Source organism: Symphalangus syndactylus, chromosome 17 (assembly GCF_028878055.3).
Source record: "Symphalangus syndactylus isolate Jambi chromosome 17, NHGRI_mSymSyn1-v2.1_pri, whole genome shotgun sequence".
NCBI classification, from domain to species: domain Eukaryota; kingdom Metazoa; phylum Chordata; class Mammalia; order Primates; family Hylobatidae; genus Symphalangus; species Symphalangus syndactylus.
This window is the reverse complement of record NC_072439.2, coordinates 53,068,568-53,090,711: the sequence shown is the minus strand read 5'-3', so window position 1 is coordinate 53,090,711 and position 22,144 is coordinate 53,068,568. Positions and strand designations below refer to the sequence as shown.

The 22,144-nt window shown below is 40.8% G+C and overlaps 2 protein-coding genes across 11 annotated transcripts in view; one reads left to right on the top strand and one right to left on the bottom strand.

Moving 5' to 3' along the window:
• MED12L (mediator complex subunit 12L) overlaps positions 1-22,144 on the bottom strand; it is a 344,195-nt gene that overhangs the window by 191,237 nt on the left and 130,814 nt on the right. The gene's annotated exons all lie outside the window — the stretch shown is intronic.
• Positions 1-22,144, top strand: part of P2RY14 (purinergic receptor P2Y14) — a 59,941-nt gene that overhangs the window by 33,452 nt on the left and 4,345 nt on the right. The window contains exon 2 of one of the 2 annotated variants that reach the window (XM_063620257.1): positions 18,822-18,929. The gene's annotated coding sequence lies outside the window, so the exon portion shown is untranslated. Of the gene's footprint in view, positions 1-18,717; positions 18,930-22,144 lie in introns of those variants that run through there. The other variant, XM_055269823.2, reaches the window with a different exon arrangement.

The window sequence follows — 22,144 nt, the reverse complement described above, 5'->3', positions numbered from 1 at the left end:
AATCTTTTGGTCTTGACCTTTAAGTCTATGTGTTTTACTTATGCTCAATTTTATAACATCATACATTGGTCATGTAGATAAAATACATTCATGCAGAAATTTGTAAATATAAACACCTTTCATTCTACAGTACCAAAAAATCATACTAATTAATATTGCCCCTCCTCACAGTGTCAATACCAGAAAGCTACGAAACTCACAAGAGCAGACAGAAGCTTTCTAAAATTCTGCTTTCAGTTTGAAAGCTTGAATTTTATCATTGTCAAAAATTGTCTCTTAGTTCATTCAGTTTTGAGAAAATGTTTGCCAAACACCCAAGTCGAATTATTAGTTTGTCATTCGATCAAGTAAAAATGGTGTTCCATGAAAAATGCATCTAATTCAGCTTATAACTCAATTATACAAGTGTTCATTCCTCTAGACAATCATCATAAGTAGCAAATGTACTTTATACATAATTAATATTTTGGCACACTAAACATTAAAAAGACATTTTTATGGTTGAGATTTAATAAAAACAACTAGCATTGCTTTATTAAGCAATTGGTAAAACGGATTTTTCTTTTCTTGTTTAAGATTGTATGTCAGTAAGGTATAAAATGCAATGAACAGTTGAGTGCACTGCCTTGATCTGTACTAAGATACCTGAACATTTTACACATCACGGCTTTTGCACCATCAGTGCAAATTTCAGCACGATGAAAACAGCAACATCTTAGTACTCTTATAAAGATAGATTTGATTTCACAGTGTCTCTGAAAGGGTGTCAGGAACCCCTATGGTTCTGCAGACCACATTTTAAAAACCACTATTCTAGGCTGGGCGCGGTGCCTCATGCCTGTAATCCAGCACTTTGGAAGGCTGAGGCGGGTGGATCACAAGGTCAGGTGTTCAAGACCAGCCTGGCCAACACGGTGAAACCCCATCTCTACTAAAAATACAAAAAATTAGCTGGGCGTGGTGGCATGCACCTGTAGTCCCAGCTACCATGAAGGCTGAGGCAGGAGAATCGCTTGAACCTGGGAAACGGAGGTTGCAGTGAGCCGAGACTGGTACTCCAGCCTGGGCAACAGAGCGAGATTCTGTCTCAAAAAAAAAAAAAAAAAAAAAAGTTTGGCATCACTCCCTGAAGTTTAACATTCATGCTGTCCTCGACTCAGCAATTTAATTCCTAGGTTTATATCCACGAGAAATTTTCAAATGTCCATCAATAGGCAACAAAGATATGCATCTTGGCACGACTCACAATGGCAAAAACCTGGAAATACCCCAAATACAAGAAACTGAATTAACTATGATATGGTCACACAGCAGAATGCTATACAGTGACCAAAACAAAATTAATTATAGCAATACTTAATAACATGGATGTGTATGATATATATGAAATCAAATTTTATATATTTATGTCAGTAAAATATATAGAAAAATCATGAAGAGATTACATACAGTTTTAAAATCATAACTTCACAGACACTTTTAGGAATACATATAGATGTTACAAAAATATGTAAAACAGGAAAAGTGAAAGATTGAAGAACACAGGATTCAGGTAATGTGGAATAAAAGTATCCAGAGAGATGGCATGGGGGTGGGAAGACGGACCATTTAGACAAGAGCAGCTGCTTACTGTCAAGGTCTTGGCTTTCGTTTTGGTTACTGAGTCTGAAGGAGATTATTAACATGGTTAAGAATAACCAAATAAATCTGTAAAAAGTCATCCTTGCTTGAATGCTGCATAACAAGAATGCGTTCTGAATCAAGAATTATGATTATTCTAATTCTGTGATCCAGAGATTTAAAAGGATATCTATATATGTTAATCTACTATGCACATTGAAGTGACAATTCAAAATATAAAAGTACATTTTAAAACTCTAGAAGTGCTGAACAAACTCATCATTTGGCAGTTAAGGAAATCCTTAATTTGACCAAAGTTGTATGAGTAAGTTCATTCTGAAATTCCATAAATATTCATTGAGCTTCTAACCGTGGAGCAGGCTCTATTCTGGGACCTCCTAATTTTGCCGTTAACAAGAGAAATAAATTCTGATCTGGCAAAGCTTACCTTTAAGAAGCGCGCATGTAAGAATGGGGGAAAGGAGAATTAAGTTAAAAAGTATTAGATTGGTGCAAAAGTAATTGCAGTTTTTGCCATTGAAAGTAATCACAAAAACCACAATTATTTTTGCACCAACCTAATATTTTAAACAACAAAGGGAGACAAGAGAAAACAAACATGGTAAGAGGCTAGAGAATGCCACATAGGGGAAATGGCTATGTTAGATGCTATGAACAGGAAAGGCCTTGCTGAGAAGGTGACATTTTAACAGAGACCAGCATGTGGCAGCCACACAAAGGTACCAGAGACTGACAATCACAGGCAGAAGCCACCTGCAAGGACCTCTGCCCAAGTGAGTTGCTTTTACTTATTTTCTTTTTTTTCTTTTTTGAGATGGAGTCTAGCTCTGTCACCAGGCTGGAGTGCAGTGGCGTGACCTCAGCTCACTGCAACCTCTGCCTCCCGGGTTCAAGGAATTCTCCTGCCTCAGCCTCCCGAGTAACAGGGATTACAAGCACGCATCACCATGCCCAGCTAATTTCTGTATTTTTAGTAGAGACGGGGTTTCACCATGTTAGCCATGATGGTCTCGACCTCCTGACCTCGTGATCTGCCCACCTCAGCCTTCCAAAGTGTTGAGATTACAAGTGCGAGCCACCATGCCAGGCCATGAGTTGCTTTTAGATCTTTTCAGAATCAAACTTCAACCCCACTATAGGGAATATTCAAATTCGCCTGAACATTCCTGCTACTCTTATGCAGAGCTTGACAAAACTCAGCTGGTCATGCTTGCAGGGCCCTGCCCCCATCAGTTTACAAAGGTCCAGAAATCTTTCACAATTTAATGAGACTGAGGAAAACATGCACCTGCTCAGAGTTCTGCCAGGCATTAGATGACCAAAAAGTTCAAGTGGGTAGGTTAAGCTTTTACTTTTTATTTTGAATTTTTGTTCCACTGGACCAAAATACCTAAGTAGCTTAATAATCTACATCTACAAGGAATACTGGCTTGCCTGCCAAAGGCACCAAGTGTCTGCTACCCCGCTTTCTTCACAACCTCCACCGCATACAAAAAAACACACCTGAGCTTTTTCTACAAGTTAACCATGTCCATGACGTGGTTAGAAATAGAAGAGATAGAAGAAAGTTTGCTGGAACATTTGCTGCTTCAGGCTGGACAGATTCTTATTATAGGTAAAAGAGTCACACAGCTGAGGATAGGCTTCTGCTACCCACCAGGAGAGTGATGGTGACCCCTGGCTAAGGAACTTGAGAGCAGGGTTAATGATAGTCCACATTACATGGGCATCACTTCTGCCAGGCTTCTCCCAGCCATTTACTAGAAGAGAAGCATGCAACCAAGTTAAGAACATACAGGTTGGATATTATAGTCACTGAGGCTTCGAAGGGTTGGGTCCTAGTTGTAGGGACTCTGATTACTGTATCTGGGAACTTACTCAACCCATTAAGCTCCCTTCATCTTTCTTCCTGTGTAAAATAAGGATACTTTTGGTCATTCATCAGAAAGTTTATACAGCACCTACTATGAACCATTTGCTGGGTTAACTGGAAATACAAAGCTCTCTCCCAACACAGTAAAACAGACAAGCTAGTAAAAGCAAATACTTTCAATAGGATGCAATATTCTCTATTGATTAAGGCTGTAAACTGGCAATGACCTCGATTCAAATCTCAGCTCTACAACATACTATTTGCAATACCTAGACAGACAATTTATTCAAGCTCTCTAGGCTTTGTTATCCTCCAATATAAAACAGGATTACTTCTATCTTGTCAGGACCACTTGAAGCTTTAAAAGTTACTAACTGTAGTTAATTCAGTTTCACTGCTGCATAAAATTTCACTAGGCAAATAATGGGTTTTTTACCCATTCTCCTGTCAATAATCATCTGGGTTATTTCCATATTTTTGCTATTATAAACAGTGCTTCTATGAGTGTTCTTGGACATGCTTCCTGGCATGCATCTGCAGTTTTCTAGGGCATACACCTAAAAGTTAAAATGCTCAGCTACAGAGTGAGTGAATGCTCATCTTCACCAAATATTTCCAATTCCCTTTCCAAAGTGATAGACTTTTTAAATTTCTCTACTCAGCATTATGTTTTCACAGTCCTAAAAGATTACATATAGCGTGAAAAATTTTTACAAAGGAATGTATGTACATATGGACTAAAATCATTAGTTTTAAAAGGGAGGAAATAAAAAACACACAATTCAGGACAGAGTTACCTCAAGGCGGAGAAAGGCGGATGGCAGAGGAGGAACAGGAACAATCCAAGAGTGCCTGTGGGACTCTCGCTCTCAAGTTGGTGCTGTGTTTTTTTGTTTTTTTTGAGACGGAGTTTCACTCTTGTTGCCCAGGCTGGAGTGCAATGGCGTGATCTCGGCTCACCACAACCTCTGCCTCCCGCGTTCAAGCAATTCTCCTGCCTCAGCCTCCCGAGTAGCTGGGATTACAGGCACCCGCCACCACGCCCAGCTAATTTTGTATTTTTAGTAGAGACGGGGTTTCTCCATGTTGGTCAGGCTGGTCTCGAACTCCCGACCTCAGGTGATCCACCAGCCTCGGCCTCCCAAAGTGCTGGGATTACAGGCGTGAGCCACTGCACCCGGCCCAGTGCTATGTTCTTTTTGTTGTGCTTTAACTTATACTACATGTAGTCTTTTCAAAGTATCAAACATTCCATTGAAAAGAAAGACTATTTTTAAAAGCAATTAACACTGTCTGTGTTTGGTAAAACACAAAACTCAAAATGAATGGTAGCTATTGCTACAGAATGTGATGAGAATAAGAGATGACAAGACAGCGTAGCTTAAGGTGAGGCATGACTAAACTCAGAGGGCATGAGTGCTACCCTGTGGAGGTGAGACAGCCGGGCTTGTCAACATCCAGAGCTGCAAATGACCCAGATCTGCAGAAACCTCAGATGTTCAGGGGAGGAGGGGAAAGAAATGGGGCTGCTCAGATGCCAGAACAGCAGGCTCTGAGCTCCAAGAGGGCAGGGACAATGTTGGTGTTTTTTATTGCTTTATCACCAATAGCACAAACACTGTCTAGCAGTAAGTGTTAGAAGAATATTTGAAAGGTGAAAAGAAAATTTTGTTTTATAGATGATGGTTTTAAATATTAAAAAAAAAAAAAACTTAGTTTCAAGGGTACATGTGAAGGTTATATAGGTAAACTCATGCCACAGGGATTTGTTGCAGATTTTTTGGTCAGGTACTAAGTCTAGTACCCAATAGTTATCTTTTCTGCTCCTCTCCCCGCTCCCACCCTCCACCCTCAAAGTAGGCCTCAGTGTCTACTGTTCCCTTTGTGTCCATGGCATTTCCTAATTGGTCTGAGCACTTCCTTGCTTTCTGATCAAAAGATGTCACAACTCAGCTTATACTTTTCCTGTACCTGATCGGAAATCAGTAATTTCTCTTAAGGAGCCCTGTTTCCTTTCAGTGGCTAGTGAGAGTTCGAAACAAGATGAGCTCACTGACACTGGGAAGTCACTACTTCTGCATTGGCAGGGGGGTTTCACTTTTGTTATTTAAAAATGGCTTGAGCAAGTTTACAGCTATTGGGGTGTCATGACTTCCGGACATACAGATTTTATTACTTTTTTTTATTAAGGACTTTGAGCAGGTGTAGCTCCAACTTATAAGTGAGAACATGTGGTATTTGGTTTTCTGTTCCTTTGTTAGTTTGCTAAGGATAATGGTTTCCAGCTCCATCCATATTCCCACAAGACATGATCTCATTCTTCTTTATGGCTGCATAGTATTCCATGGCATATATGTGCCACATTTTCTTTATCCAGTCTGTCACTGATGTACATTTAAGTTGATTCCATGTCTTTGCTATTGTGAAATAGTGCTGAAATGAACATTGATGTGCATGTGTCTTAATGGTAGGATGATTTCTATTCCTCTGGGTTTATACCCAGTAATGAGATGGCTGGGTCAAATGGTAGTTCTGTTTTCACACCAATCAGAATGGCTATCATTAAAAAGTCAAAAAATAACAGATGCTGGCAAGGTTGCAGAGAAAAGAGAACACCTCTACACATTGGTGGGAGTGTAAATGAGTTCAACCATTGTGGAAAGCAATGCTGTGATTGCTCAAAGAGCTACAAACAATGTTTTAAATAAAGACTACTTTGGCATAGATGAGTATATAGAAAGAGAAAAGAAAATGGCCAAGAATAGAACAAGAAACATCAATTTTAAGGATGGGCAGAGGAGACCCTACAGGAAAGTAAGAAGGAAAGGTAAGGAAAATAGCAGAGACACGCAGGAGACTGTTATTAGGCATTTGTTACCTGTCAGGCACTGAGCACACGACCCTTCCCTCAAAACCAATACACACACACACGTGTGTGTGTATACATGTATATATGCATATAGGCATGCATATATTAGCAAAAAAAATTCCATGAATACACAAGTTTATACACACATACAAACATAACACTTTGTTTTCTTGTACTGAAGTACTTGAAAATAAGTTGCAGGTAATCATGATCCTTCCCTTCTAAATACTTCAATATGCATCTCTAAATACTCTCTCGCTTAACCACACCATCAATATTTCTGGGAAGATTATTACTCAGTAATACCACCTAATCTAGAATCTGTATTCAGGTTTATACAACTGTCTCAAAACAATTTGTATGGCTATTCCCTCCAGTCAACAATCACCACTCATTCATGGTGCTATTTCTCTTTGGCCTGTTTTAATCTACGACTGTCCCCTTCCAGCCCATCATGTTTGTTTCTCGTGGCATTGATTTTTTTAAAGAGTCTAGGTTGGTTGCTTTATCAAGTGTTTCATATTCTAAATTTGTCTGATTGCTCACTGAAGATTTTTGATACAGTTTATTACAAAAGTATGTTGTGTACATCTAATTACATCATATCAGGGGGCACACGATGTCAGATTACCTCATTTTTGGTAAGTTGGATCATTCAGTGACCACCAGATCTCTCTGCTTCAGAGGTAAACTTTTTATTAAATGATGGGGGAGTATGTTTTCAGACTGGAAGATACTATTCTCCCACAGCGATTCACCCAGTGGCTTTTGGCCACAATTGAAGATTATTGCCTGAATCAGTTATCACACTGAGGTTGCAAAATGGTGATGTCCTAAATTCTACCCTTCTTCTACCTTTACTAGCCAGCATTCTTCTGTAAACAAGAGCTTTCTCATTTGCATCCTACCTTTTTGTAATCTGTACTTTTAATATCACCATAAACTCCTGAATTTGTTTTGGTTTTCAATGTATTTTCATCTGTTGCTATCATTCTCATTAATGCCCAAACTGTCCCAGATCTAGGAGTGCCCTCAAGTCGGCTTCTGTGTCCTTTTTTTGGCATTTCCTAATTGGTCTGAGCACTTCCTTGCTTTCTGATCAAAAGATGTCACAACTCAGCTTATACTTTTCCTGTACCTGATCGGAAATCAGTAATTTCTCTTAAGGAGCCCTGTTTCCTTTCAGTGGCTAGTGAGAGTTCGAAACAAGATGAGCTCACTGACACTGGGAAGTCACTACTTCTACATTGGCAGGGGGGTTTCACTTTTGTTATTTAAAAATGGCTTGAGCAAGTTTACAGCTATTGTGTCATGACTTCCAGACATACGGATTTTATTACTTTTTTTTTTATTAAGGACTTTGAGCAGGTGTAAAGTTTGAAGGGAAGTAGCCCCTAGACAGAAAGAGATGCTGAAAATAGACAAGAGAAAAGCAATAACACACACAGAGAGTTCAAAGAAACATTAGAAGGAAGTGGAAGTGCATTTAAAAAAAAAAAAAAAAAGCATGGAGTAAAACAAAACTAGTCCTGGCACGTTTCACAGTCCAAGGATGTCAATGAGCATCAAAGTATAGTGTATAGTATAAAGAGAAAGGAGTGTTTATCAGAATTTTTTTACATACAGGTATTATATCTGAGGCAATAATGAAATGGCATCTAACAGCTCCCCTGGGGCAGGGCAAGACATAAGACTATTTTCTTACACTGTACTTGACTGACTCCTATTGAAATCCATGGGAAAGGTGAAATATCACAAGTGGAATGTTCTAAAACAGACACGCATATTCAAGAACAGATCCCAGCTGGGTGCGGTGGCTCACGCCTGTAATCCCAGCAATTTAGGAGGCCGAGACTTGCGGATCACAAGGTCAGGAGATCAAGACCATCCTGGCTAACATGGTGAAATCCTGTCTCTACTAAAAATACAAAAACAAAAATTAGCCAGGCGTGGTGGCGGGTACCTGTAGTCCCAGCTACTTGGGAGGCAGAGGTGGGAGAATGGCGTGAACCCGGGAGGCAAAGCTTGCAGTGAGCTGAGATCGCACCACTGCACTCCAGCCTGGGCAACAGAGCGAGACTCCGTATCCAAAACAAAAACAAAACAAAAAACAAAAAAACAGATCCCAACACGTGAGCCTAGGACTCATAAAAAGTAAAGGTCTTTGATTTCAAATACAACTTGAACAACATCTTCAAGCTGCATAAAAGTGCATCTTTCACCCTTAAGTCCTACTAAGTTTGAAACTAATACAGTTGCTCCATTGTTGCATGCTCTAGTTAATAAAACACAAATTCGTTTAAGAATTGCTCAATTCGCCTGGCGCAGTGGCTCACGCCTGTAATCCCAGCACTTTGGGAGGCGGAGGCGGGCGGATCACAAGGTCAGGAGATTGAGACCACGATGAAACCCCGTCTCCACTAAAAATACAAAAATAAGCCAGGCATGGTGGTGGGTGCCTGTAGTACCAGCTACTAGGGAGGCTGAGGCAGGAGAACAGCGTGAACCCAGGAGGCGGATCTTGCAGTGAGCCAGGATCGTGCCACTGCACTCCAGCCTGGGCAACAAAGTGAGACTGTGTCTCAAAAAAAAAAAAAAAAAAAATTAGCCAGGCATGGTGGCACGAGCCTGTAGTCCCAGCTACTCGGGAGGCTGACACAGGAGAATTGCTTGAACCCGGGAGGCGAGGTTGCAGTGAGCGGAGATCGCGAAACTGCACTCCAGCCTGAGCAACAGAGCAAGACTCCGTCTCAAAAAAAAAAAAGAATCGCTGAATTTATAAGTTATTACCACAGTATGTTTTATTAAAATCAAAGAACCCTCTAACAGGGATTAATACACAAAACAGGGAGGAAACATACAACACTTTGGGTTAGAGAGTATATGGGAATCACTTCTGTACAGTATTTCTACTCCCACTTAAAATTCTGGATATTTATATTCTTTTCCTTTGGCTATATAAGCCTGAATCTTGAACAAACACACAAGTGGTTGATATTTAGCTAAGCAGTTAAAGCTGTTGTTTTCTCACACATGGAAATTTGTCTTCATCTTCACAGCAAAGGATAACCACTAATGGTCTAACAGCCCCATGATCTGCAGATCTGAGTGCCGCTTGCCTGAGAAATGCAAACACCATCTCAGTGAGGCGAAAAGAGGTCATGGATTCATTTCCTTGCCTGGCCCCAGGGAATAGACCACATATTCCAAAACAATGCTGTAGAAGAACAGGCTGGAAAAAATTCAGTAATTCAGGCAGCTCAACCTAGTTCCAGGAGAAAAAGGAATTGGTTCCCAAAACCCTGAAGCCAGGAGTTATGCAGAGCTTTGTGCCACTCTCATGAAAGATTAGCATTGTGTACGGACTGGTAAATTAGAACTGAAACGCTCTGGACTTCATAAATACGCTCTGTTGTTGAGTGCCACTTCCTGTGACTAGAACAGAGGGATCATCAGAAGCAAAACCTCTCCCAATTTGTCCCTTGTTCAAGCACTGCTGGGCCACATACTGGAGGAAGCTCAGAGCACTCTGCAAAGGGTTTTGCATTACTCTAAATGATGGGCCTCCTGCAGCCCTGAATTTCAGTGTAGAAGAGCGCCAACTTCAATAAACTTAAAGAAGCAGGGGAAACTGTCAGGAGCCTGACAGTTCATTCTGTTATCAGCTGAGTCACTCCCTGTCTGTGCAGTGTTCCCACTGAGTCACACCCTGCCTCATACCAAGTATTTGATTCTTATGGGAACAGGAACCCTAGAGGTAGCTGAGGTAGCTACTACTTCTCCCCTCATTTTAGACATGTAAAAACTGATACACAAAGGCAGTTAGTAATTATCGCAATATTCTAGCGCCATACATGTAGCCAAGGCCCACTGTATCCCATAAAAACGCATGTAATCATTATGCTGCACTGTCTGTCCTCTGTCCACTATTCCAACAGAGCAGTAAGTAAAGCCCACTTCACATTCCTAGACCTTAGCATATGCATTACTTACTGCTGATGAGTTATTCAATTACAGTTAAGGTCTGACCCCAACAAGAAAGCTAAATTCTCTTCCTGTATCAAAATCATCTGAAATATACCTACCATTAAGGGGTCATTCCAGTGGTTCTCAAGAAAATTTAGAAATGTCTGGGGGACATGGCTGGTTGCACAAACCATGGCGTTCTACTGCCACCTCGTGGATACAGGCCAGGGATGCGGCTAAACATCCAACAATACACAAGACAGCCCACCCACAAAGAACTGAAACCCAAAAAAACACTCAACAGTGCCAAGGCTGAGAAACCCTGGACTATTCCAATCATTATAAGCAAAAAATTACAAGTCCATCCTGACTACCAAGATGCAGTCCCTAGAGTAAAGGCTAATAGTGGGTGGCCATTTTCCTGGCCCCCAATTTGGCATTCGGGAAGACTGCATGACTATGTATCCATAGGAGGTCATGAGATGCCTATGCCACACCTCCCCCTCCACTGATAGCTCCCGTGATCCATTTGCATAATCACAAAGTGAAGACAGGCTGGAGTTCTTAGACATGCCAAATATGTTAGACTTGCACTCTGCCACAAGCTATGCTAAAAGTGTTTTGAGGGAAGCGGTTAGAATACAAAGCAAAGACTATGTTTGGACATTATCAGTTTATAATCCATCCTAATCCGTCCCCCCTTCCCATTCTCACACATAATCAAGAGTTGGATCTGTCTGTAGCAGAAATTCAGATTTCTTTTATCTTCATGGGTTGTAAAGACTGTGAATAGGAAGATCAAGAGGGAATCAAGAGAGGGCCGAGTTTATGCTTTGGTGGAGGAGGAAGTTCTTGGGTATCTGCAGTTCAGCCTAAGAAGAATATTTAGATATTTCTAATGTAAAAACTTAGCACAGCTCCTCACTTAAAGTATGTGGCCACACCATTCGGCCAATTTTAAGTTACATTAACACATGTTGGTCACTGACCTGGATTCTAACTGAAGGTAAAGTCGATGAGTCATAGCAGCAGGAGTTAGGATCAAGTGACCTGATCTTGAGCTCACATCTACTGCCAGAGAAAACTGGCTGAAGGTGACAAACAGCAGCAAGCAGAGCTCTCCTTGTGCCAGGGGCCCCAGGAGATCTGTGTGTGGCATCCAAACCACATGCAGCAGATCTAGGTTTCTCCCGCAGAAGAGTTTCCACAATTTATAGGTTAATGTTACCTGTTGTAATCACCATTCATGATAGTCCGACTCTATATCTCTCTTTGGATATCAGCGCAGGAGATAGAAAACTGAGTCAAAGAATCAGAAGCTCATTTTAAACACTTTTAGAAACTGGCAAATAAAAAGGAGGTTCTCTATGCTGCAGTATCTGGAAGATAACTGAAGAAACTGAAGGCATCCACCTCATGCAAAAGCTTAAAACTCAGATAAAAAACAAAAATAATATATATACTCTCAAACATACACACATGTACATTCCTTTCCTGGAAAAAAAAATACTGGCTGACTTCTCAAGATGCGACTCCAGCAAAATGTTGAAGGGCCTGTGTAAAGGATCACATTCATGTAAAACATGCTGCCCCCACATTCTTTCAGGAGCAGGGGAGCCCTGGCTTGGAGTCAAGCAGACATTAGTTTGAATACTGTCTGGCTATGTGTTAGGTGCCCTTTGATGAATCACTTGACCATTTTAAGCATCACTGTCCTCATTTGTAAGGTAAAGGTTTACTCACTGGCAAGGTTCCATCATGTTACCCAAGAGCTTAGGCCATCCATTTTCCCCCACTGTGACAGCCTCTCATGTCAGTCTTGATGCCTGTTCCGATAGCTCTCTCACCCCAAAACTCCTTCCCTCTTCTTCTTTGCCTAGCTAAAGCCAACTCATTTGTCAATCTTCATTATCACATGCTCCAGGAAGGCTGCCCTGATGCCACCATTTCTGAAACTAGATACGTGCTCACTCTGTTCCTGTGCTTCCTCCTTCAATGATGACCCCGTGTCATACCTTGAAGTGTCCCTCTGTTCAGCCTCCCACTAGACTGGAATCTTCCTGAGAGTTCCCTGATGTGTTTCCATAGGTCATGGCAAGCATGTTCTGATGGCTTTAGTGAGCAAATGAACAAAAGGCCTTGGCAAAGAAGAAATATCAGGGGTACACAGGAGCCAAAGGTTACAATGGACTTTATAAACAGCAGATTTCAACAAGGGGAAATCAATGATATCAAATGCTGCAAAGAGGTCAGGAAACAGAATAACTGAGAAAAAGACAACAGACTTAGAAATTAGGTCCCTGACAGCTTCTGAAAAGTGTGGGGAGTGTCAAACATCAAATGCTCTGGGTGATGAAAAAAGATAGGGGGTGGGAGAGTTCCTTCTTCTGGGTGAAGGAGAAAGTGAGATTCTCCTTGATTGAGCCTAGACAGCGCACGGACAAGAGTGCCACAGGAATGCACAACACCGATGAGACAGCTACCGATAGGATCTGACAGAAAGCTGCTATGGTTTGAGTGTCCCTTTCAAAATTCATTTGAAATTGATTTGCCATTGTGATGGCATTAAGCAGGCGGTACCTTTAAGAGATGATTAGATCACGATAGCAAAGGCCTCGTGAGTAAATTAATGATATTATTGCAGAAGTTGGCCCTCTTTTTCTCTTGATCTCACATGCTCACTTGCCCTTCCACCATGACGCAGCAGGAAGGCCTCACCAGATGCATCACCTCCATCTTGAGCTTCAGAGAAGCCAGAACCATGAGCCAAATTAATTTCCTTTCTTTATAAATGACTCAATATGTAGTATTGTTATAGCAGCAGACAATAGACTAACACACGAGCTAAGCAGAAGAAGGATTTCTCAGAAACAAGGGGAGTGTAGCCAATTACAGAGAAAGAACAGTCACTTCTGTGAAGTCGAGGGCACCCTGGACAGGTCTATGACTTAGAAGCACAGGACATTGTTTACCCAGCCCTAAGGAGTCACACTGCTGGGGCAGAAAGGCAAGCCCAATGGGCAGAGTGAAAGAAGTTCTAAAATATCCAGCTCTCCTTGGGTAAGAAAGGCTAGGAGTCTGATGACAGAGGGAATTAAATAACACTAGTAAATAATATAAAATATTTTAAAGATGTAAAATGCTGTAAGTTATTTCAGTAACATAAAATGTAATAAGCATGTTCTGATGGCTTTAGTGAGCAAATGAACAAAAGGCCGTGGCAAAGGAAGAAATATCAGGGGGTACACAGGAGCCAAAGGTTACAATGGACTTTATAAACAGCAGATTTCAACAAGGGGAAATCAGTGATATCAAATGCTGCAAAGAGGGTGAGGAAATAGGATAAATGAGAAAAAGACAACAGACTTAGAAATTAGCTCCCTGACAGCTTCTGAGAAGCATGGTGAGTGTCAAATATCAAATGCTCTGGGTAATGAAAAAAGATAGGGGGTGGGAGGAGGGTGCCTTCTTCTAGGTGAAGGAGAAAGTTAGATTCTCCTTGATTGAGCCTAGAGAGGGCACGGACAAGAGTGCCACAAGAATGCAGAACAGGGATGAGACAGTTATTTGTAAATTATTTTAGTAACATAAAATGTAATAACACGACTATAAATACACGACACATAAATACTATGAAAACCACGTAAGCGATCGCATCGACACCAAAAAAAAAGTGTTAAACGTTAAGCCACGAGAGATCAAAGCAGCAAGAAAATGGCTTCAGTAAGTTTAGAAATGTATAAATGATTACATACATCTATACTATTTTCTATTGATACAGAATCAGCTAGAAACAAGTATTTATCTCATAGAAAAAGATCTAGAGCACCGTGTATTAAAGCTTTTGATGTCTGGACTGAAAGGAAGGAAAAAATATACAAAAGTTGTACCTTTATAAGAACTGAAAAAAGAAGAGGAAGAAAAATGCACGTCATAAGTGGGTACTGATAAAAGCATTATTTGAAGGCAATCCATTCTCCATAGATATTTCTATTCCTAATTATGAAATAATTTAAATAAACAAAAACAGAAGTGCAGACACTAATGTTGGTAACACCAGTGTACCAGTCACCAGTGTTAATAGGCAGTAATATTAGGCATATTTGATTCAGAATTTAAGAAATAAAATATCACAGATACAGCAAAGTCCAACCACCCTACCACTTGTAAGCTCCTACTTGTAAGTTAAAACACGTGGTATTTGGTTGGGTGTAAGGAGGCTGGACTTGCTCCTACTTCCCTCCCCGGAAGTAGGCAATGTTCTTTTCTTTTTTTCTTTTAGATTCAACAGTTACATGTGCAAGTTTGTTACTTGGGTATATTGTGTGACACTGAGCTTTTGGGCTTCTAGTGAACCCATCACCCAAATAGTGAACATAAAACCCAAGAGTAAGTTTTTCCACCATTTCCCCCCTTCCTACCTCCCCATCTTTGGAGTCTCCAGTGTCTACTGTTCCCATCTTTGTGTCCATGTGTATCCAATGTTTAGTTCCCACTTATAAGTGAAAATATGTGGCACTTGGTTTTCTGTTTCTGTGTTAATTCACTTAGGATAATGGCCTCTAGCTACATCCATGTTGCTGCAAAGGACATGATTTCTTTTGTATGGCCGCATAGTATTCCACAGTGTATATGTACCATATTTTCTTTATCCAATCCACCATTGATAGGCACCTAGGTTGATTCTATGCCTTTGCTATTGTGAATAGTACTACAATAAACGTGTGAGTGAAAATGTCTTTTTGGTAAAACAATTTGTTTTTCTTTGAGTATATACCTAGTAATGGGATTGCTGGGTGAAATGGTAATTTTATGTTTAGTTCTTTGAGAAATCTCTACACTGCTTTCAATAGGGACTGAACTAATTTACAATCCCACCAAGAGTACATAAGTGTTCTCTTTTTTCTGCAATCTCACTGACATCTGGTTTTTCTTTTTTTTGGACTTTTTAATAAAAGCCTCAATGTTGTGAAGTTAGAATATATCATTTACAACCAGCACATGTTCCATACTGCTCTAGGCCACTGAGATTATTACTCCATGCAGAACTTAACCTCTTTCTTTCCAAAGAGAATCTCATGACTTTTTAGGAACATTCTAAGTAAATATAAGATGATCACAATCACCACCTCTCAAATAGTTATAAAATACCAATTTACATTTCCAAGAGACCATAAAGATGGGAAGATTATGATGAAATGTAATGAATAAACTTGGGCAAAGATCCTAGATTTCAGGCCTACTTGGAATATAATTTTTCTTGTCTAAAGTCCTGACTACAACAAAAATATTTTACTATCATCACCTTTATTAAATGTCTCCTGGGCACAGGATCTGGGGAAAAAAAGGGATACTAACTCAAAGAGTGGTACATGGACCAGCAGCATATCATGGTTTATTAGTCCACTTTCACACGGCTGATAAAGACATACTTGAGAATGGGCAATTTACAAAAGAAAGAGATTTACTGGACTTATAGTTTCACACGGCTGAGGGAGCTTCACAATCATGGTGGAAGGTGAAAGGCACGTCTCACATGGTAGCAGACAAGAGAAGAGAGCTTGTGCAGGAAACTCCCATTTTTAAAACCATCAGACCTCATGAGACCCATCCGCTATCACAAGAACAGCACAGAAAGACCTACTCCCATAATTCAATCATCTACCACCAGGTCCCTCCCACAACACATGGAAATTATGGGAGCCACAAGATGAGATTTGGGTGGGGACACAAAGCCAAACCATATCATTCCACCCCTGGCCCCTCCCAAATCTCATATCTTCACATTTCAAAACCAATCATGTCTTCCAACAGTCCCTCAAAGTCTCAATTCATTTCAGCATTATCTCAAAAGTCCACAGTCCAGAGTCTCATCCCAGACAAGGCAAGTCCCTTCCGCCTATGAGCCTGTAAAATCTAAAGCAAGTTAGTTACTTTCTAGATACAATGCAGTACAGGCATTGCATAAATACAGCCATTCCAAATGGGAGGAACTGGCTGAAACAAAGGGGCTACAGGCCCCATCCAATTCCAAAATCCAGCAGGGCAGTCAAATCGTAAAGTTCCCAAATGATCTCCTTTGACTCCATGTCTCACACCCAGGTCACACAATGCAAGAGGTGGGTTCCCATGGTCTTGGGCAGCTCCACCCCTGTGGCTTTGCAGGGTACGGCCTCCCTCCTGGCATTGAGTGTCTGCAGCTTTTCCAGGCCAATGGTGCAAGCTGTCAAGGGATCTACTATTCTGGAGTCTGGAGAATGTTGGCCCTCTTCTCACAGCTCCATTAGACGGTGCCCCAGTAGGCACTCTGTGTGGGGGCTCCGACCCCACAATTCCCTTCCACACTGCCCTAGCAGAGGTTCTCCATGAGAGCCCTGCCCCTGCAGCAAACTTCTGCCTGGATATCCAGGCATTTCCACACATCTTCTGAAATCTAGGCAGAGGTTCCCAAACCCCAGTTCTTGACTTCTGTGCACTTGCAGGCTCAACACCACGTGGAAGCTGCCAAGGCTTGAGGCTTGCACCCTCTGAAGCCATGACCTGAGCTCTACAAGGGCCCCTTTCAGCCACACTAGAGTGGCTGGGACACAGGGCACCAATTCCCCAGGCTGCACATAGCACAGAGACCCTGGGCGGGGCCCACGAAACCACTTTTTCCTTCTAGGCCTCCAGGCCTGTGATGGGATGGGCTTGCCGTGAAGACCTTTGACATGCCCTGGATACATTTTCCCCATTTTCTTGGGGATTAACATTCAACTCTTCATTGCTTATGCAAACTTCTGCAGCCGGCTTGAATTTCTCCTCAGAAAATGGGATTTTCTTTTTTATTGCATTGCCAGGCTGCAAATTTTCTGAACTTTTATGCTCTGCTTCCCTTATAAAACTGAATGCTTTTAAAAGCACCCAAGACACCTCTTTAATGCTTTGCTGCTTAGAAATTTCTTTGGCTAGATACCCTAAATCATCTCCCTCAAGTTCAAAGTTCCACGAATCTCTAGGGTAGGGGCAAAATGCCTCCTGTCTCTTTGCTAAAACATAACAAGAGTCACTTTTGCTCCATTTCCCAACAAGTTCCATCTGAGACCACCTCACCCTGGACTTTATCGTTCATATCACTATCAGCATTTTGGGCAAGGGCATTCAACAAGTCTGTAGGAAGTTCCAAACTTTCCTACATTTTCCTGTCTTCTTCTGAGCCCTCCAAACTGTTCCAATCTCTGCCTGTTGCCCAGTTCCAAAGTTGCTTCCACATTTTCAGGTATCTTTTCAGCAACGTGCCACTCTACTGGCACCAATTTACTATATTAGTCCGTTTTCACACTACTGATAAAGACGTACCAGAATCAGGACAGTTTACAAAAGAAAGAGGTTTACTGGACTTACAGTTCCACGTGGTGGCAGGCCTCACAATCATGGCAGAAGGTGAAAGACATGTCTCACATGGCAGCAGAAAAGAGAAGAGAGCTTGTTCAGGGCAACTCTCGTTTTTAAAACCATCAGATCTCATGAGACCCATTCACTATCACAAGAACAGCACAGAAAGACCCACCCCCATAATTCAATCATCTTCCACCAGGGCTCCCTCCCACAACACGTGGGTATTACAGGAGCTACAAGATGAGATTTGGGTGGGGACCAGAGCCAAACCATATCACATGCCAAACTCCAGACATAATGGAATCTCAGTCCTCATTTTAGCAAGATCCCAGGTAATGTGTATGCACATTAAAGTTTAGGGAGCACTCACTGGTTTAAAGAATTCAGAAATACGAAAACCTAGACTAAGGCAGAACCAAATCCAACCACCATTTTGCTAAACCTTTCTTCTTCCTATCAGACCATATGGCTTTCAGGTGTTATCTCTGCAAAGTCCACACATCAGTCTCATTAGACTGGTGGTAATCAAATGAGGGCAATTTGGTCCCTCAGAGGATATTTGGCAAAGTCTAGAAACATTTTTGATTACCGCAACTTGGGCAGGGGGTTACTGGCATCTAGTAGGCAGAAGTCAGAAATGCTGCTAAACATCTTACAATGCAGAGGACAGCTCCCAAAAATAAATAATTATCTGGCCCAAAAGGTCAAGAAGACAAAGGTTTTTTAAAAAACAAAACAATTTTAAAAGTCCACCTGCAATTAGACATGATTTCACGGCTAAGATGAATTGTTATATTCAGTCATTTGATAAATTGATTTGATCACCCATATCCAAGGGGGGGGTAATATAAATCAATAACCAAAACCACTTCATGCCCAAGCTCTCAAAGAGTTTAAGTTTCCCATAAGAGGCTGCAACCAAATCAATAATCAAAACTGACAACAAATAGCAAGTACAGTGAAACAACAAACGCACATGTTGAAATATTTCACAATTACACAAGCTGAATTTAAGAAGTAAGTACAGACATATTTCCCCAATAAAAAGTCTGGTGCTCACTTAAATCTTTGGTTTTTTTGTTTCCTGTAATGCAGGATCTTTAATGAAAAAACACTTTGGCCACTTCAAGACGACAAACGCTCACTGGGCAAAACATCTTCACTGAAAAGAGACCTCATATTATGCAAAAAAAATCTTAAAAGGTAATTTTTAAAATCCCTCAAATATTATCAAGAGCTTTGTTAATTTCATCAAAGTGCTATGAAGGAATAATTCTTTTCTTCAGAGAAGGAATTACAGCTCACAATTAGGAAGGTGGAAGGTGGTCTAATACAAGAGGAAAATAGGTCATGGTATATAATTATACAGATGAGTAATGAACTCAGAGCTGACTTAGCCTGCTTTTATTAAGATGAACGTATTTATGGAGTGAGCATTGCTTTGCATAGCCTTGTATCAATTAAATTCTGTCCAAAGAGAGAACCCTGAGGTTATATGTAATACGTGACAACTTGGAAACACTTCATGCAGCACAATCCTAAGATATTACACTGCACTAAGGGACAAGTGCACTCACTATCTAAATCAGATTGAATCTTTGGCCTTGACATTCTAACCGTGCAAAAAAAAAAAAAAATTGTTGAAGGAAAGCAATCTACACAATGCTCCCATTACACTTTAATAACTGTCTTTGGGCCTCACAAATCTCATTCTGCCATGTTCTTTAATTATGTTACCAAAGACTCCAAAGTGATAGTAGACAATGTAGGCTAAAACATTCCAGACCACTTCATTCTCATATATCTGGATTTGTGAAACAAGGCAAAGTTTCACAAAGAAAATTTCAAGACTTACACTATTACAGTATACACCCCCTCTTTTTTTTTTTTGAGACTGAGTCTTCCTCTGTCACCTAGGCTGGAGTGCAATGGTGGGATCTCAGCTCACTGCAACCTCCGCCTCCCAGGTTCAAGCAATTCTCCTGCCTCAGCCTCCCAAGTAGCTAGGATTACAGGTGCGTGCCACCACACCCGGCTAATTTTTTATTTTTAGTAGAGGCGGGGTTTCATCATGTTGGCCAGGCTGGTCTCAATCTCGTGATCTCATGATCCACCCACCTCGGCCTCCCAAAGTGCTAGGATTACAGGTGTGAGCCACCGAGTCCGGCTACAGTATCCCTTTTTAAAAAGTTTAGCTATATATATGAATCTTTCTTAAATGTGATCTCTAGAATTTAGGAAGCATTGTTTATATTCCTAAAGCCTCAAGGTTAACATAACGACAACTTTCACTACAGAAATTCAGTGATAATATCAGAAGTAACTATCAATGAGCAGGGCTCCACAAACAGACACCTACACAAACTGGCTCACCAGAATGCCTGCTTATCCAGTAATCCAGTTAATCATCAGCCAGAAGTGCTGTTCACCTTTTAATTTTTTTCTGTTGCCTATCTCTCATCTTTAATGGACTGGCATGAGCTGGTAAGAAACAGTGAATCAACTGAGAAGTGGGCAGGGAAGGGAGGGTTGCTGAGCACACTAAAAGCTTCTTTTCTGATTCTTTTGGTTCTTATTTATTTTTACATTTTTGTATAAAATCAACATGAGAATAAAACGATTTCCTTCATTTGTGAAAGATTTGAAGTTTCTGTAGGTCCCTGTATGAGGACATTAAATCATCTCAATCTGTACTAAAGGAGAGGAGACTGAGCAGATATCACGAGGTCCAAATGATGCATGTCTTTTTTAATGATTTTGTCCTGTTTTTCATCCAACACATATTCCTGCCTTTTGGTCTCAATATATAATTTGGTCTTACTTGCCTTAAGAGAGCTTCTTTTCCACACATCTCTCAGTCTATTACTGCTCGGGTCTGCCCTACAGAAAAGGCTGCCATGCTCTAAGACACTTGAACCCATAAGACAGAATGTTCTCACCATTAACCCCACTGCTTTTTTAAAAAAATCAGTATTTAAGAGTTCAAAAATTACTACCAAGAGTATCTTGGAATTTCTCTTTAGCTTGTTCCTTTAGAGTGTTCCTTTAAGATGAAGAAATCTGTCCTGGCATGAGCCTCTGCTGTATCAAACCAGACAGTGGCACAGTGTAGCAGAGGCACCCAACCAGCATGTCTAAAACCTTCCATCCTAAACTGGAGGCTCATCTGCAATTGCATCAAAACTGCCAAAATAGCAGTGTTTGGGGAAAGGGCGCAGGTAAGCTGTGTGCATTCACTCCGTTTCAGGAGGCAAAGCTGCTCTAGAAGTTTACCTTGGTCAGTCAGCCCCTTCCAACCAACTCAAAGTGGTAGGAGCAGTGAAGTGGAATGGTGTATATCACCAGGGCATATGTATGCAGATTCCCAGCAACCCGAGGAATCTGAGAGCAGAGTTCTGGACCTGCAGCATTAGGTCACATGCAGAAATATTGCAGCTCAAAAATACAAAAGACACAAGACTCTGAGAAAATAATTTTATAAGGGTTTCCATAAGAAAAGGAATTATGTCTCTCATTAAATCATTTCTGGGATTCACTATTTCTATAAATAGTGGCTTCTATAATATTTCTAAAAGGAAAGGAATTTGGCTCTCATTAAATTATTTCTGGGAAATTATTCATTATTTCACCATATAATTATATATTACATAGTTAATATTTGTTTTCCAAAATAACATCTACAGTTTTTTATATTTTAAACTCAAGTGAATCCCACAACTCAGTACCTACCATGAGTATGACACCACAGTGGCCAGGCACTGGGGGGTTGTGTGGCTTAGGACTGGGAAACCAAATTAGACCTGGGAATACAGCAGCATGCATTCTCTCAAGCTCTGCAAGACTGGCATTTAAACCAAAATGCATCTAACTGTCAAGAGACAGTTACCAGACAAATTAGTTACCAGACACAGACTCTTAGTCACAGTAGACAGTTAAAAATGGAAAATGTGCTCCCCCTCCCTTATCTTTTAAAATATGAAACAGGCTCATAAGGAGAAAGGTGATAGAAGACCTACAAAGAAGCAAATGAGTACAAACCCATCATGCCCAGAGCCAAGCACACAAGGCTACAGGCAAGAGGAAGAATAGTGCTAGTGAAAGGTTTTGTGGAGGAAGTGATTTGGGGTACTCATTCCTTCTATAGGGAGTCCATAGACTGGCAAAATCCAGTCTATCAATATTTCTAGTTTTGCCATAAAGCAAAAGGAAAGCATACGGGAAAGAAAAATATGCAGAAACAAGACATTCTTGCGTAGGAAGCAGCACACAAGTTTACATGGATGTACTTTTTTTTTATGTGGAATGTGACTGTATTTCATATTCCATATTTCAAAATATCCCTTTGTCATGCTTAAATTTATCGACCTAACTTGTCATTCACTGTGATATGCACTGTGCTGGCACCACCAATACAGATT